The sequence below is a fragment of the Eubalaena glacialis genome, chromosome 18, assembly GCF_028564815.1.
Source record: "Eubalaena glacialis isolate mEubGla1 chromosome 18, mEubGla1.1.hap2.+ XY, whole genome shotgun sequence".
Classification (NCBI taxonomy): domain Eukaryota; kingdom Metazoa; phylum Chordata; class Mammalia; order Artiodactyla; family Balaenidae; genus Eubalaena; species Eubalaena glacialis.
Window position 1 is genome coordinate 36,387,763 of NC_083733.1, and position 17,481 is coordinate 36,405,243.

Here is a 17,481-nt window from a genome sequence, read left to right on the forward strand (position 1 = left end):
CTTGGAAGGTCGCCAAGAATAAAAGCATAACCCAGAAACTTCCCAAGCTATCTCCAGAGCATTAATGTCTTTTCAGCTTACGCAAATCCCCTGTTGCCAAATGATCTGTCAGTGACCTGGACAGTTAAAGAGACTGAATGCATTTTGGTTGTACAAATGTGTCCTTTGATTACATTATTATTTAGTCCCCTCTTTAAAGGTAACTTGTGACCCCAAGACCTTATTTTGTCATTTGAGACTCTCTCCAAATGTAATTTTGTATCCCCATTTCCTCTCCTCTCCTACCAGAGTCCCCACTCCAGCCAGCCCTGCCTCCTTTCCATTGTCAAACTTGTCATGCTCTTTCCCACTTTTGAGACTTGACTCATCTCACGAGTTGAAATTCAACTCGTGTCCAGAGAGGGCATTGTGCTAGGCACTCTGGAAGCACTGAGTTGATTAAGACACAACCTCTATGCTCAAGGAATTTCAGATAAAGTAGAGATGGAAGATGCCTCTATAAGGAAGAGGAGGACCTTCTTTATGAAGGCAGATGTGGAAGAGGAGTGGGCATGTGGAGTTCAAGATTGGACAGATGCTTACTTTTATAATTACGACTCAAAGCATCAAGCCAACCCATCACCAAATCTCCCATTTATAACTGGCTGCTCCTACTGCCTGGAGAGTACACACCATGCTTTGTCACCCTTACTGCCCCTCGTTCTTCAGGCCTCAGCAAAAAGTAAACATTTCCTTCAGAGCAGCCTCTCCTAATCCACCCCTGCTACCAACTAGTGTGCAATGAGAAAGTCTCCACTCACACATCCTTTCTGTCTCATCGGGAAAAAATGGCCAGGTGCATCATAAAAAATTGGAAGGAAAAAAATTAAAGAGTCTCAGAATCTCAGAGCTGGAATGGGCCTTAGCCAGCCCAGCCCTTTGCAAGGCAGATGAAGAAACTGAGGCTCAGACAGGGAAAGTAATTTAGCCCAATACCAGACAGCAGTTCAGATGCTTTGGCTGCAAGAAATAGAAATTTCAACCCAAAATGGTTTACACAAAAAGAGAATTTATTGGCTCATGTAATTGAACAGTCCAGAGGTATACCTAGGTTTAGCTGAGACTTGATCTAGGACCCCAGTGATGAGATTGGGATTAGTGTGTCCTCCCTCTCTTGGTTCTCCTATTGGGGTACCAAAATGGGTCCTCCAACATCCGAGAAATATATACTTCCTCACTGGATTCCATTTCCCCAATAATCCAACTGAAACTCCAGAAGTTGGTTTTATTGGCCCTGATTCACCTAGCTTTGTGTGTGGTATATCTCTGAAACTATCGCCATGGCCACTGGAAAGGGATATGCAGACTAAGTTAAGGCAACAAGAGGAGATGACCACTCTCTCCTTCGGACACCTCATCATTTTGCCTCTCTTTCTTTGACCACTCATAACATGTCCTGCCTTGTATTATGTGATTTGTGCATCCATCTTAACTTTCATATCAATCTCTGTATTTCCAAGGCAGAGATCACAGGTGATTTATCTCTGTAGTGCCATGATGCCTAGCCTGGATGGATTTCTTAAAGAAAATTCTTAAAGAAATTTCTTGAAAATTTTCTGGGCGAAAATACACATAGACAAAAACTGTGTGTGTTTTACTAACTGCAGCACCTCGAAAAGCACAATCAGATATCTCGTGAAAGCTTTGAGGGTAAAAAAATGGGGAAAGACCCTGGGTTCATCCTCTGATGAGATTCCCTGAAACATCCCTTTCATTGTCTGCACCCTGAGTCTTTCACAGTGGAGGCTGTTTGTCATCTTTAGCTCAGAAGAACCTTCACTTATTGCATTACTGTGACCCTGGGCAGTTACTAATCTGTGAGGCGATTTCAGGCCAGCATTTCTGGTGGCACTAATCATCCATAAAATTTATTGTGAGGTGACATGCAGCTGGTAACATGCTTTGGAGTGGGACATTCCCAGGAAGGTTGTCTAGATTAGAAAAAATAGACTCTGAAGCCACTCGTCAGAGAATTAGATTCTGGTACTAGACATCATTTTGGTTCTCACTTTGTTTCTTTCCCCTGTGCTGCTGCTACTAACTTACCCCTGGACTCCAGCTACCCAAACTGCCCTACCCCTGTTCACAGTGATAGTAACTCCTCCAGGAGTCAATGGCATATAGGAAGATCTGAAGACAAAAGACTCTCAGCTTCAGGAAAAACTAATCAACAATGCATGTGTGTTGTTAAAATTAAAATGGAAGGCAATGGAATGTCAACCGCTAAAAATATAGGTTCTAGAGTTAAGATCCATGGTTTGAAACTGGCTCCCTTAGCTGAGGGCACTTGAGAAAGTTATCTGACTTCTCTGAGCCTCAGTGAACTCATCTGTAAAGTGATAGCAGCAATAGTGTCTACCACACAGGGTTGTTTTGAAGATTAAGTGAGATCATGCAAGGAAAGCTCCTTAGCCCAGTGCCTGGCACATAGTAACACTCAAAAGATGTTACCTATTGTTATATCTACTTTATCATCATTATTGGTAACATATCTGGTGCTAAAATTCCCAGATTAACAGCTAAGAAGAGCCACAGGACAGGCTCTTGACCACCATCTTTCCTGGAGCTGAAATAGTCATAGGATATCCAAGCTCCTCTTCTGCCTGAAGGAATGTCTGTTCTCACACATTTTGGAACAATGTTCCTCATCCTTTTGTCAGTCCTCGGTTAGTCCAAAAACCAGAGCTAGAACCACCAGTTGAAAAATATGGGGAGACTGCTCTCAACTAAATATAACAGAAGAACTTTCTCACAGATAGGACTGTCTGAATATGGGACAGGCTGCCTTTCAATGCAGTGAACTGCCCATTACAGGAGAAATTCAGCTGGATAAACACTTGCTGGAAATACTGTGAAATAACTCAGGCATCATACACAGGAACCAAACTGGAAGACCTCTGAGGACTTGACTAACCCCAGGCTTCAGTGCTATCTCTTTTTTTATTCTTAGCACTTCCTTATAGAAAAATAATTTGATAACATTGAAAAGCATCCCAAACAGTCATTTCAGCTGGGGACCTGCTTTGTGGAACAGAGTATTTTGCAAAGCAAAGATCCCAAAACTGTTATCTTTGGCTAATAGAAAAGAATTTCTAGTAAACATGCTACCAACACCTACAAAAATCATACTTGAGAATTGTAAGAAAATTCTACTTGGTAAATTCTTATTTTAGAAAGGCATTCACTGAATTGCTTAGCTATGTGCACCTTGAGTTGAATTAAGTTCAGGAGCTAAATGTATCCTAAAATATGCCTGCCTTCTATCTTTTGCTACATCACACATTCTGGCTTTGGAATGTATCTTTTATCTTCTGGGGAAGATAAAATCTTTCATCCTAATCAGAACACTTATTATATGCTGTAGTAATAATAAAGAATTTGCCTAATCTTTGTCCAGGTTTTTGTCAGGAAGTTTCTAAAAATCTTGAAATTTCTTGAGTGATAGGGTGTCTTTGTTATGCTAATAAGTTGACTCATGGTGGACCCTCAAATAGCTTCAGAATGAGGCTGGTCACCAGAAGGACCAACCAGGTGATTAAAGGGTAGTGACCTCTCACCAGACCAACCACTAGAGAGAAGAGAAGGCACTGAGTTCAGCCACAGAGTCAAGGATTTAATTAATCATGCCTAAGTAATGAAACCCCAATAAAACCCTGGACACCAAAGCTCAGTAGAGCTTCCTAGTTGGTAAACACATTGATGTGCCAGGACGATGACATGGTCTGACTCCACAGGAAGAGGGCATGGAAGGTCTGCCTTCAGGACCCTCCCAGACCTCACCATATGTGTATCCTTTATAGTAAAATTATAATTAAAAATATAACTCAGTGCTTTCCTGAGTTCTCTGAGTCATTCTAGTGAATTATCAAACCTGAGAGGGTCATGGGAGCTCCCAAATCTATAGCCAGTTGGTCAGAAGTGCAGCCAGGGGACACACAAGGTGTGGCTGGTGTCTAAAGTAAACACTATCTTCTGAAAGATGGAGCCCTTGAACATGAGGAATCCAAGGCTACTTCAAGGTGGTTCATGTCAGAATTGGACTGCAATATACCCAGTTGGTGCTGATATAGAATAGATGCCATAACATAAAGTTATTTCACTGGATAGGCTGTGTCTTGTCTCTCTCTTCTAAGAAAGTTTGGGCCACCAGGATTATAGAATAGGAACATAACTCTTGAAAAGTACTTGGAGGCATCATACAGGAAGAAGCTGGGCCACTGGGGGATTATGAGGAACATGTAGGTTCTTGGGAGGATACTGCAGTGGCAAGAGGATACAGGGAGCAAGATTAAGATCTGGTCATGGAAATTCAGGAAAGAGTGGACCAAAAGGAGTATTTTACAAGTTCTCATTTAATTCTCATCCAAGCTTATAAGATAGTCATTTTCACTTTCCTTTTGCAGATGAGAAAAGTGAGACCCAAAGAGGGTAAGAAATAGGATCAAGCTTGTAAGTGTCAGAACCAGGATTTTTAACCCACTTCTATTTGAGTTTAAACCCCTTGCCCTGTGCAGTATGCCATACTGCCTTTTCCTGTAAGGGCAACAGGTAATGTCTCAGCACCACCGTCTGTGATCGGAAGTCTCTGAGCAGGAGACTGGGACAGGCTCACTCAGCCAAGACTGGGGAACAGGCCTTTAGTGGCAGGAGAGGTGAGGCCTGAGGAGGGCTTTTGGAGAAGCTGAAGGATGTGGTAAGGTTGCAGTGACAAACATTCACACATGAAGTTATGACGCTGTAACTAGAGTACAGGGAGGGACTCAGTCACAGAACTAAGGCAGAAAAGAGGCAGCTTCTCATACCCTTGATGCTGGACAACCTGGATTCCTCTGTCACAGGTCAGAATTAATCCCCTACCCCAGCTCTAGGGCTACAAGTCTTTAGAGATGAGGATTGGCCAGATAATAAGGTCATCAGTCTAAAAGGAGCAATTTTAGCCACAGCAATCAGAGAAGAAAAAGAAATAAAAGGAATCCAAATCAGAAAAGAAAAAGTAAAGCTGTCACTGTTTGCAGATGACATGATACTATACATAGAGAATCCTAAAGATGCCACCAGAAAACTACTAGAGCTAATCAATGAATTTGGTAAAGTAGCAGGATACAAAATTAATGCACAGAAATCTCTTGCATTCTTATACACTCATGATGAAAAATCTGAAAGTGAAATTAAGAAAACACTCCCATTTACCATTGCAACAAAAAGAATTAAATATCTAGGAATAAACCTACCTAAGGAGACAAAAGACCTATATGCAGAAAATTATAAGACACTGATGAAAGAAATTAAAGATGATACAGATAGATGGAGAGATATACCATGTTCTTGGATTGGAAGAATCAACATTGTGAAAATGACTCTACTACCCAAAGCAATCTACAGATTCAATGCAATCCCTATCAAACATCACTGGCATTTTTCACAGAATTAGAACAAAAAATTTCACAATTTGTATGGAAACACAAAAGACCCCAAATAGCCAAAGCAATCTTGAGAAAGAAAAACGGAGCTGGAGGAATAAGGTTCCCTGACTTCAGACTATACTACAAAGCTACCGTAATCAAGACAGTATGGTACTGGCACAAAAACAGAAATATAGATCAATGGAACAGGATAGAAAGCCCTGAGGTAAACCCACACACATATGGTCACCATATCTTTCATAAAGGAGGCAAGAATATACAGTGGAGAAAAGACAGTCTCTTCAATAAGTGGGGCTGGGGAAACTGGACCGCTACATGTAAAAGAATGAAATTAGAACACTCCCTAACACCATACACAAAAATAAACTCAAAATGGATTAAAGACCTAAATGTAAGGCCAGACACTATAAAACTTTTAGAGGAAAACATAGGTAGAACACTCTATGACATAAATCACAGCAAGATCCTTTTTGACCCACCTCCTAGAGAAATGGAAGGAAAAACAAAAATAAACAAATGGGACCTAATGAAACTTAAAATCTTTTGCACAGCAAAGGAAACCATAAACAACATGAAAAAAGAACTCTTAGAATGGAAGAAAATATTTGCAAATGAAGCAACTGACAAAGGATTAATCTCAAAAATTTACAAGCAGCTCATGCAGCTCAGTATCAAAAAAACAAACAACCCAATCCAAAAATGGGCAGAAGACCTAAATAAACATTTCTGCAAAGAAGATATACATATTGCCAACAAACACATGAAAGGATGCTCAACATCACTAATCATTAGAGAAATGCAAATCAAAACTACAATGAGATATCATCTCATACTGGTCAGAATGGCCATCATCAAAAAATCTACAAACAATAAATGCTGGAGAGGGTGTGGAGAAAAGGGAACCCTCTTGTACTGTTGGTAGGAATGTAAATTGATACAGCCACTATGGAGAACAGTATGGAGGTTCCTTAAAAAACTAAAAATAGAACTACCATATGACCCAACAATCCCACTACTGGGCATATACCCTGAGAAAACCATAATTCAAAAAAAGTCATGTACTAAAATATTCATTGCAGTTCTATTTACAATAGCCAGGACATGGAGGCAACCTAAGTGTCCATCAACAGATGAATGGATAAAGAAGATGTGGCACATATGTACAATGGAATATTACTCAGCCATAAAAAGAAACGAAATTTATTTGTAGTGAGGTGGATGGACCTAGAGTCTGTCATACAGAGTGACGTAAGTCAGAAAGAGAAAAACAAATACCGTACGCTAACACATATGTATGGAATCTTAAAAAAAAAAGTGGTCATGAAGAACCTAGGGGCAAGACAGGAATAAAGATGCAGACCTACTAGAGAATGGACTTGAGGATATGGGGGGCGGGGAGGGGTAAGCTGAGACAGGGTGAGGGGTTGGCATGGACATATATACACTACTGGACGTGAAGTGGATAGCTAGTGGAAAGCAGCCATGTGGCACAAGGAGATCAGCTCCGTGCTTTGTGGCCGCCTGGAGGGGTGGGATGCGGAGGATAGGAGAGAGGGAGATGTAGGAGGGAGGGGATATGGGGACATATGTATATGTATGACTGATTCACTTTGTTATAGAGCAGAAACTAACACACCATTGTAAAGCAATTATACTCCAATAAAGATGTTAAAAAAATAAATAACTAAAAGGAACAGGTAACAAGCACGACAGTGTATTGTGATGAAGCCCAATACCAGCCTGATTTATAAGGAATCAAAGCTCTTTTAAAAACAGCCTAGGTCTAAAAAAAGTATCCATAGTTTACCAGTGTGTCATCCCAGGACAAGCGAAAAGTATAATATTCATTTGGGGAAGAGAAGAGGAATTGAGTGAGCTTATTTCTCTCTTCAGAGATGTTACCAGGCAGACACAGGCCAGTTGTTTTCTTAACTCAAACAAGAAGACAATGTACTGATATTAAAATAGGAAGAACGGCTTGACTGTCAAGGAGATTAAAAAAATGGAACCAATGAAAACTGTGCCAAGAAGACAATGTGCAAGTCTGCCTTTCTCTTGGTTATCAACTTTTTAGGAGTTTGTTGAACTTCTAACATCATGTTATCCAGTTTTGCAGAAACTCACATCATGTCAAAGAACTGTAAATTGGCTTTTTATTTATCTGAATTTAAATTAAATTTGTCACCTCTACCCTCTTAAATAATGTTGCATATCTGAGGTTTCATAAAATTGGAATCTAGACATTAATCTGTTCAAAGCCACATAATAAAGCAATTAACTTATTAGGTGCCCTTCCAGCTCTGTGAGTCTTAACTTTATGTTTAATTTTTAACCTTTTTTATTGTGACATATATCACATATACAGAAAACTGCACTCTTGAGATTTTCTAATTTTTTTGTGTGTTCATTTTAGTAAGTTGTATTTTTCTAGAAAGTTGTCTACTTATCCATATGTTAAATTATTGGCTTAAAGCTGTTCAAAATATCCACTTATTAACTTTTTTATGTCTATGGGGTTTGAAATGATGCTCTCTTTTTTCACACCTGGCATTGGTTACTTGCGCATTCTCTCATTTTTTCTTGATCAGCCTCAATAGGGGTATCAAATATTATTAATCTTGTCAATAATGACATTATTTAATTAATTCTTTTATTTATTATTTCCTTTCTTCTACTTGCTTTGAGTTTACTTTGATTTTTTTTTCCACTTCATGAAAAAGATACTTAGTTCATTGATCATCAGTCTTTCTTCTTTTTTATATACATTTAAAGTTCAAATATTCCCTTAGGCACAGCTTTAACTACACACCACGAGCAAGTTTTGAATGTAGAATTTTAATTTTCAGTAAGTTCAAAACATTTTTTCCCCAAATGTTACAGCATATTTTTTATTAATGCTTTTGAGCACCGAAGTTTTCTGATAATTAAATCAACACTTTAGTGAGAAAGTCAACCATGAAGTAAGTACAGCAGGCCCTTGGCAAAATTGTGAAGTAAAACAGATACATCTTTGGACCTTTCACCTTTTCTGTCTTTCTTTTTTTCTTTTTCTTTTTCTTTTTTGGTGATGAGAACTCAGGATTTACTCTCTTAACAATTTTCCTGTATGTCCTATAGCAGTAGTAACTATAGTCATCATGTTGTACTTTACATCCCTAGTCCTAATTTATCTTGTAACTGGAAGTTTGGACCTTTTACCTCCTTCCTCCAATTCCCCCTGCCCCTTGCCTATGATAACCACAAATCTGACTCTTGTTATGAGCAAAACATTTCTAATTTCAATTGAGACATCTTCTTTGACCCATGGTCAATATTACCATGGATAAAATAGAAGTATATTTCTTAATTTTTACATATATAAATTATATTATGGTAATTGATTTCCAGCTTAAGTACATTAACTCTGAAAACATACTCTGAATTATTTAAATCCTTTGAAATTTATTGAGACTTGCTTTAAGACCCAACACAAGAGATTTATTGTAAATGGTGAATGAGTGCAAATGTTTCCTGTGTGGTTTAAAAACACAAATATTCTGTAATTATGGAGTGTAGTATTTTGATTTTCATTTTAAAAAGGGTTAATCAAATATTTTATATTCTTATGATAGTTTGCCTGTTTTTCCAAGCACCCACAGAAGGAAAGATGTTAAAAATTCCCCATTATGATTTTAGATTTTTGATTTCTTGTTGTAGTTCTGTAATTTTTCCCTTATACATTTTGAAGCTGTATTTTTGGTTGCATATAAATTTAGAACTGTGATATTTTTCTAGTGATTTGAAAATCTTATCGTTTTGAGTTATATCTCTAGTGGGGGTTTTTTACTGTCTAATTGTATAGTTTTTTTAGTGGGCTGCTCTAGAATTCACAGTAAATATACAGTTAATTCTTATTATTCATAGATTTCATACTTGTGAATTTGCCTATTCACTAAAATTTATTTGTAACCACAAAATCAATACTTGTGGCACCTTCACAGTTATTCACAGACATGCACAGAATGATGAAAAATTTGAGTCATCCAACATGCATGTTCTCAGCTGCATTAGAATAAGGTGATGCTCTCCCTGCTTATTTCAGTTTCATGGTATAACCAAATGTCCTTTTCATGCTCTATTTAATGACACATTTTTCATATTTTGTACTTTTTTGGTGAATTCAATGTTTGAAATGGCCCGCAATTATAGTCCTGAAGTGCTGTCTACTGTTCCTAAGTGTAAGAAGGCTGTGATGTGCTTTACAGAAAAAAAAATATATGTATTCAGGAGTTCAATGTCAATGGATCAACAATATAGATTAAATAAGATGCCTTTAAACAGAAACACACATCAAACAAGGTTATCTATTGATCAGTTAATGTAAGTTTGACCAGAGTCTTCCAGAAACCTTATCCTGTATTTCCCCTAGGAGCAATGGTTCAGTATTTGCTAATTCAGTGTCATGGAGAGTTTATAGAACATAACTACTGTAAATAATGATAACTTACTGTACTTAACTTTTCACAGTCTACTTAGAATTACTATTTATCACTTCAGTTGAAATCTAGAAACTTTACCACAATATAGGTCCTTTACCTTCCTTCCTTTATCCTATAATTGTCCTAAGTAGCATATCTACATACATTGAAAATCCTACTAAACAATATTACAATTTTTACTTTCAACTATTATACATATCTCATCTTAAAAACTTAAAGGGGAAAAACCAGTCTATTATATTTGTCCATATATTTACCATTTCTGTTGCTCTTCCTTCAATCTTGAATTTCTAATTCCTCTGGTATCATTTCTCTTCAACCTGAGAAACTTATTTTAGCACTTCTTTTAGATCAGGTATATTGGTAATTAATTATCTTAGTTTTCCTTCATCTGAGAATGTCCTTTTTCTATCTTTATTCCAAAAAGATTATTATTATTACCATTTTTGCTATATGTAAAACTCTGGGCCTTTGAGCACATTAAAAATGTTATTCCACTGCCTTCTGGCCTCCACGGTTTCTGAACAGAAATCTGCAGTCATTCAAATTGTTGTTAATCTACCCGTAATGTCTGCATTTCTCTGACTACTTTCACAATATTTATCTTTGGTTTTTAGCACTCTCATGTGCTATGTCTGTGTGTGGATTTCTCTGAGTTTATCCTATTTGAGGTTTGCTGAGGTTCCTGAGTTTGTAATTTTATATCTTTTACCAAATTTGGGAAGTTGCTAGTCATTATTTCTTCAAATATATTTTTTGCACACTCTTTTCTCCTTCAGAAACTCCAGTGACATAGTGTTAGACCTTTTGATATGGCTTACAGGTAATTTTATTTCATAATCTTTCCACCTCTGTTTCTCAGATTGGATATTTTCTGTTTACCTGTCTTCAAGTTCACTCTTTCCTCTGTCATCTCTATTCTGCTATTGAAGATCTTAAGTGAATGTTTTATTTCAGTTACTACGTTTCTCATTCTAAAACTTCCATCTTGATTCTTTTTCTTAGCAACTGTTTCTTTGCTGAAAATTTCCATTTGTTTCAAGGAGTATTCACCCTTACTTCTTGGAGCATGGTTTGTCTAATAATACCAACATCTGGATCATCTTGAAGAAGACACCTGTTAATTGTCTTTCCCTTTGCATATTGTTTTAATTTTTCTGCTATTTTGCATGTTGAATAATTTTAAACTGTATCTTGAACATTTTGAATATTATGTCAAGAGATTCTCATTCCTGTTTAAATCTTATGGAGAATATTTATTTATTTATTTGCTTATTTGTTTGCTTGTTGTTGCTTAGCAGGCAATAGACCCAATTAGGAACAGGCCACAAGTTTTGACTTACATTTTGTGGTCTGTGGTTTCAATGTCAGTTCTGTTTACAAGGTTTTTCCAGTGTTATTCAGAAATATTCTGTGTGGGTGTCACCCAGGGACCAGTTGGGGACCTGGGTGGTCATCTACCCCCAAAGTTCAGTCCTCAAAGTAGTTGATTTGCTATTTGGAATTAGATCCACATGTGTGCAGCTTGGAGATTGAACCCAGGAGTTCATCCACAGCAACTTCATGGGATCCCTTCCTCAATCTTCCTCCTCTCCACAATCTCTACACTCTCTGCCAGGACCCCGTTTCCTGCCCTTTGGCTGGAGACCCAGGGCTTTCATCTCTCTAAAGTGCTATGCACTTCTTACAATAGCGTCCACCTCAAAGGCCAAATAGTTTGAGAATAGAGAGAGGAAAAAGCAGTGGGAAACACCCCCATACTTCAGACAACAGTTAGGTTTAAAAAGAAGGATTCAGGGACTTCCCTGGTGGTGCAGTGGTTAAGAATCCACCTGCCAATGCAGGGGACACTGGTTCAATCCCTGGTCTGGGAAGATCCCACATGCCATGGAACAACTAAGCCTGTGTACCACAACTACTGAGCCTGCGCTCTAGAGCCCACAAGCCACAACTACTGAGCCCACACACCACAACTACTGAAGCCCATGTGCCTAGAGCCCATGCTCCACAACAAGAGAAACCACCACAATGAGAAGCCCACACACTGCAAAAAAGAGTAGCCCCCACTCGCCCCAACTAGAGAAAGCCCGCATGCAGCAATGAAGAACCAATGGAGAAGAAAGAAAGAAAGAAAGAAAGAGAGAGAGAGAGAGAGAAAGGAAGGAAGGAAGGAAGGAAGGAAGGAAGAGAGAGAGAGAGGAAGGAAGGAAGGAAGGAAGGAAGGAAGAGAGAGAGAGAAAGGAAGGAAGGAAGGAAGGAAGGAAGAGAGAGAAAGAGAAAGAAAGAAAAGAAAGAAAGAAAGAGAGAAAGAAAGAAAGAAAGGAAGGAAGGAAGAAAGAAAGAAAGAAAGAAAGAAAGAGAAAGAAAGAAAGAAAGAAAGAAAGAAAGAAAGAAAGAAAGAAAGAAAGAAAGAAAGAAAGAAAGAAAGAAAGAAGAAAGAAAGAAAGAAAGAGAGAGAAAGAAAGAAAGAAGAAAGAAAGAAAGAAGGATTCATCTTCCTCAGAATTTTAGATGCCTGCCTGGTCACTGCTGCCAAAATTGCCCCTGCCAGGTTTCACTTTCAGGATTAAGGGGAGAAGGAAAAAATACAGGAAAATTTCCTCATTCTCTGTTAAATAGGGGCTCCTCTTCCTAATCCTCTGTCAAGAAAAGAAGGGCTTCTCTTGGAGCTCTTTCTTTCTGTATTCAGTGAGCTGTTCCAGGATTCTAGTGCCTTTGAACTAACACAGAATATATAGGGGGAAAAGGCAGGAAAACCACCAATATATCAATCATACTTAAAGTTCAGGTTTTCTTTCCCAGTCTGCCTGATACCATTTACTTTTCAGAGTCCTCAGATAGCTGCTCCATGTATTCTGTCCTGGGCTTTTAGTGGAAAAACAGGATGGAGTGTGTTTACTTCATATTAATTGGAACTAGAAAGTTTTTGTATATTTCTAAATCTTATACAGATTATATCAGACTATGTCATTCACTTAGCTTAACATTTCATTTAATTTTATATTATCATGTAGATCTTATTATAAATATATATTAACTGCTATATCTATTAACCTACCACTTATCAATATTTAGTTTCTAAATTTTTACTGTTACAAAAATGTTGTAATGAACATCCTTATACATGTTTCCTTGTGTCTGTGTGTGAGAATTTCTTTAGAACATATGCATAGAAGTGTCACTGCTGAGAAAAAAATATGTCTTATGTATTATGAAATACTATCTAAAGTAGTTGTGTCAGTTAACACTCCTGCTGGCAATGGATGAGCATTCTCCATTCCTTCCCCACATCCTTATAAGCAAATAGCATTTTCAGATTTTTTAAATATTTTCCACTCTGATGGATGTGAAATGGTGTCCCATGATTGTTTTATTTTTCATTTCTGTTTTATTTTTCATTTCTCTTCTAAATTATTTTCTGACTGCAAAAACACATATGCACTATAAAAGTAACATATGTTAATGTAGAAAAATTGCAGAGAAATAGAAAAATATGAAGAAGATTGCTTTAAAAATATAATACACCAAACTAATACAAGTGATTATTTCAGAGGAGGAGGACAGGTGGTTAAGACTGGGCACAGTGGTCAAAGGGCATTTAGCCTTGGTGTAATATTTTAAATTTTTTTTCCATAAAATATGTATTCATTCATTTCTTATCATTAAGAATTAACTTAAAAACAAATTATGATTCTCTTGGGATATTTCTTTCCATTTTATATGTTACTATGTTTTATGTTTATGTTATATGTTATTACATAGATATCAGTAGACTATATTTGAAATTTTAAATCTTGATTGTTTTTTACTAAATATGCCATAATAATTTCTTTATTTAAAAAAACCTCTGTAAACATCTTTAATGGTTGCACAGAGGTCCATTCATGTAAGTGTGTTATAATTTACTAAACCATTCACCCCTTATGGGCATTGGAGTTAGTTTCAGTTTTTCCTCTGAGGGCAAAATAACTCATCAAGGGACATCTTTGTTAACCAGCAATATACCAAAGCATTTTGCAAGTATAGGGAAATTCTGTGTTTTAACGATTTCTTTTTCTGTTTTTTCTAACTTCTTTTTTTTTAATGTTTCTCAGAGAAGAATTTCATAAAACAGTCTAAAATATAGTTTCTAATTTACTTTGTCTAAAATATAGTTTCACTATAGAGAGAATGTGTGTGTGTGTGTTTGAGAGAGAGAGAGACAGAGACAGAGAGGGGAGGACCACCTTCTCTGCCCCAGCTGTAAGTAGACAAGACAACACAAGTCATTTGTTGCAGCACCTGCACTTAGTCCGCTCACTGCATCCTGCAGGAGAGTGGAGGAAACTGGAGTTCCAGTTCTGTCCAGCAAAATTAACCCCTGCCTAAAATAACACAGAATACTCAGCTCATTTTACAATGAGACATTTCGGATCCCTTGAGAAATGCTGTTATTAAATGACTGAATTCAAAACATCATTTTATATTGTATATACAAAAAAAACTAGCTTTTTGCTCCCAGGAAACACACTTTCTGAAACATTCAAATCATTTGAAAATCAAACACACAAAATGTAGTCACACAAAACAATTCATAAGTCTAAAAGCTAGTGTTAAAAATTGAACATAGACCCACTTTGCAAAGATAAAAATAATTTGTGAGTTCACTAATGAGAATCCCATTTACAATATTACTTCCAGTTTTTCTATATGCATATTTTAAAGTTATTGAGATGGCAGCATATAGATAATTTTTATCTTGCTTCCTCACTTAACTTTTTAATGTGAGCATTTTACCTGCCATTCATCACTCCCCATAGCATTATTTTTAATAGCTGCATAATTTACTACTTGCCTTTAGTTATCTGGTTAGTTCCTATGAGGCAGGCACTATGATCATCCCCATTTTACAGATAAGATTGTTGCACAAAGCCTGGTATTGTACTTCAGAGATGAAAAAAATCATGATCTAAATAGTGATGTTTATTGTTAACTGGGATTTCCATAGAAAATGAGAGTCCAAATAATCACTGTTTTAAAACTTCAGTTACTTTGTTTTAGCTGAGCTGGTGTCCATTTCCATGGAAATAGAAGTAATAGCAGCAGTGGAGTGAGAATTGGCTTTGGTGAGTGTCAGAAACAATTGCTGCCTGAGATCAGAACTGTGGCTTCCTAAATCGCACCTGCCCAGCCCAAGGCATGAGATACGCGGCTAGAGTTTGTAGATTATTGACTTTGGAAAGTAAAAAAAAGAGTTCTGCCAGATCTGACACCCAACTCCCCAGCTAAGCCTTGCCAGTCCAAATAATTCAGGCAGAATTAGATTTTTATTTTTACCCAAAGTTTGCAGAAAAACTACCTTTTTGTCTCCAATATTTTCAAGATAATTGCTGAATATTCTACTTCATTTATTTGGAAAAGGCTGCCTTTTATCAAAATGTGATTACTGTTAAGTGACCATTTATGCTATGCACAGCAATAGAGAGTAAGAATGTTGTCACTAGGTCTCACTCCTTAAGACATTATCACATATAATTTCAGGCACTAATATTTTAACGTTTTACTATGGAAAATGTAAAACATCTACTAAACTAGACAGAACAAAGCATGGGTCAGCAAATTTTGTTCCATGGGCCAGATTTGGCCTGCCACCTCTTCTTGCCAAGTTTTATTGGAACGCAGCCACGTTCATTCATTTACATATTGTCTACAGCTGCCTTCACACTACAAGGGCAGAGTTGGGTGATTGCAACAGAGACCATAAGGCCTGAAAGCCTAAATTATTTACTCTCTGGCCCTTTAAAAAAATGTACCGGCCCCTGATCTAGTGAACCCCCATAAACTCATCACTCAGCTTCAGCAGTTATCAACTCATGAGAGGCATACACTAACAGGTGAGCTTTATTGTTTTAAGTCTCCCTTTGTGCCTCTTATAAGGCATTCAATAATTTATACAACATAAATATCAACAGCTAAAAATAGTTGCAACCAGAGGCAACTTGGGATTGCTGTCATTTCTTCCGCCCTCTTTGTGCCACTCTGGACTTGGTACTGAGGGAAAGAGGGCAACAGAGGTCAAGGCTGAGAAGATGCACAGGGTGCTTCAGAAAGGCACGTAAGCAGCGTAGAAGTGAAGGAAGAACAGGAATCCAACGAGGAAATATCCAGAATCCTCTCTCCCTCACCTCAAGCCCAGGAGCCTGCCCAGCACACACCACCAGCCCTGATTTCAAGATTTCCTCGTACCAAAACTTGGTTTAGACTGCGGGGTGTGGAGAAAGAGCACAGAGTCCATAGCCAAGTGCTGGGGTCTGCACTTAGCTTACTGCCCAGTGTTGGGAGGGTCATTCTCCAGTCGTGGGCAGATGAGTCCATGGTAGACTCAGTTTGCTCAGAAATTAAAGGGCATCATCCCTGCCTCTCATCACCCCAGCTCTCAAAATTCTGAAGATCAGATTGAGGGGAATATGCATAAATGTGCTTTTCAGAGCACCATAGTTCACCTACGTGGTGGATATGAGGGATAACTGGTAGAAACCATCCAAATGACACTCAAGAATTGAGTGAAACAAACAAACAACCAAAAAAGGCAAAGGGGGAAAAGTCCTTCCTCTGTTTTCCCCATACCTTTTCACTGGTTCAATGCTCTTTCAGATTTATCCGTTTACTTTCTCCTCAGAACCTACCTTTAAGGTATGTAGGCAATTTATCTAAACACACATTTTATAGATGAGAAATTCAAGGCATCGAGAAGTAAATACATTCCTCAAGCCCATGTAAAGATGACAATGCTCACAGGACAGACGGTGGGAGCTAACCAGTAGGACTCAGATTTCCGATTCTAACACGTGCCATCTCTGTCTCCTTGAACAAATTTCTTAACCCCTTTTTACCTCTTTCTTTCTCCTTTGTAAAACGTGGGTAATACTTAATGAGTACTTAACAAATTTTTTTTCCCATAATGTGTATCCTGGGAAGAAAAAAAGCTCAACATGATTTTTGTTGACTTATTTGGGGCTTTTTATAGGAGAGGTATGTAAGAGTGGGAGAAAGGCAGAGTCCTGTCCTCACTCTGGGTGAGTAGTCAGCATAGACTATCATTGTGAATGGCAGAGAAGGGTAAATATTCAGCATTTGAGAGAATGCTCTGGTTCTGTTCTCAGACACGATTTTCAAAAAGGCAGCCCTAAATGATAAGACTATTTTGGCTGAGCTATTAGCCTTGACTTTTGGAAACTTAGTCTTCAACCAAACCTTGAGCCAGATGACTTTGGGGTTGGCTAAATAAGGTGACATCTCCATCTAAAATTACTAAGACATTAGGAATTCAAGTATATTCATGCCCACAGGCTGCTGACCACTGCACCTCCCCAGCCATGCTACCCTCCTTTTGAGAAGCAGAGATCCTACAGGTTCTATCATGAAGACACATAATGCTAGCAGAGGCAGGTAGACACACAACTGCTGTAGCACAAAACTAGCAGGGCTGCAGACTGGCACATAAATGGCTAAGCAAGCAAACCATCAATATCATTCCCATCAACCTTACTCAAAGTCACGCC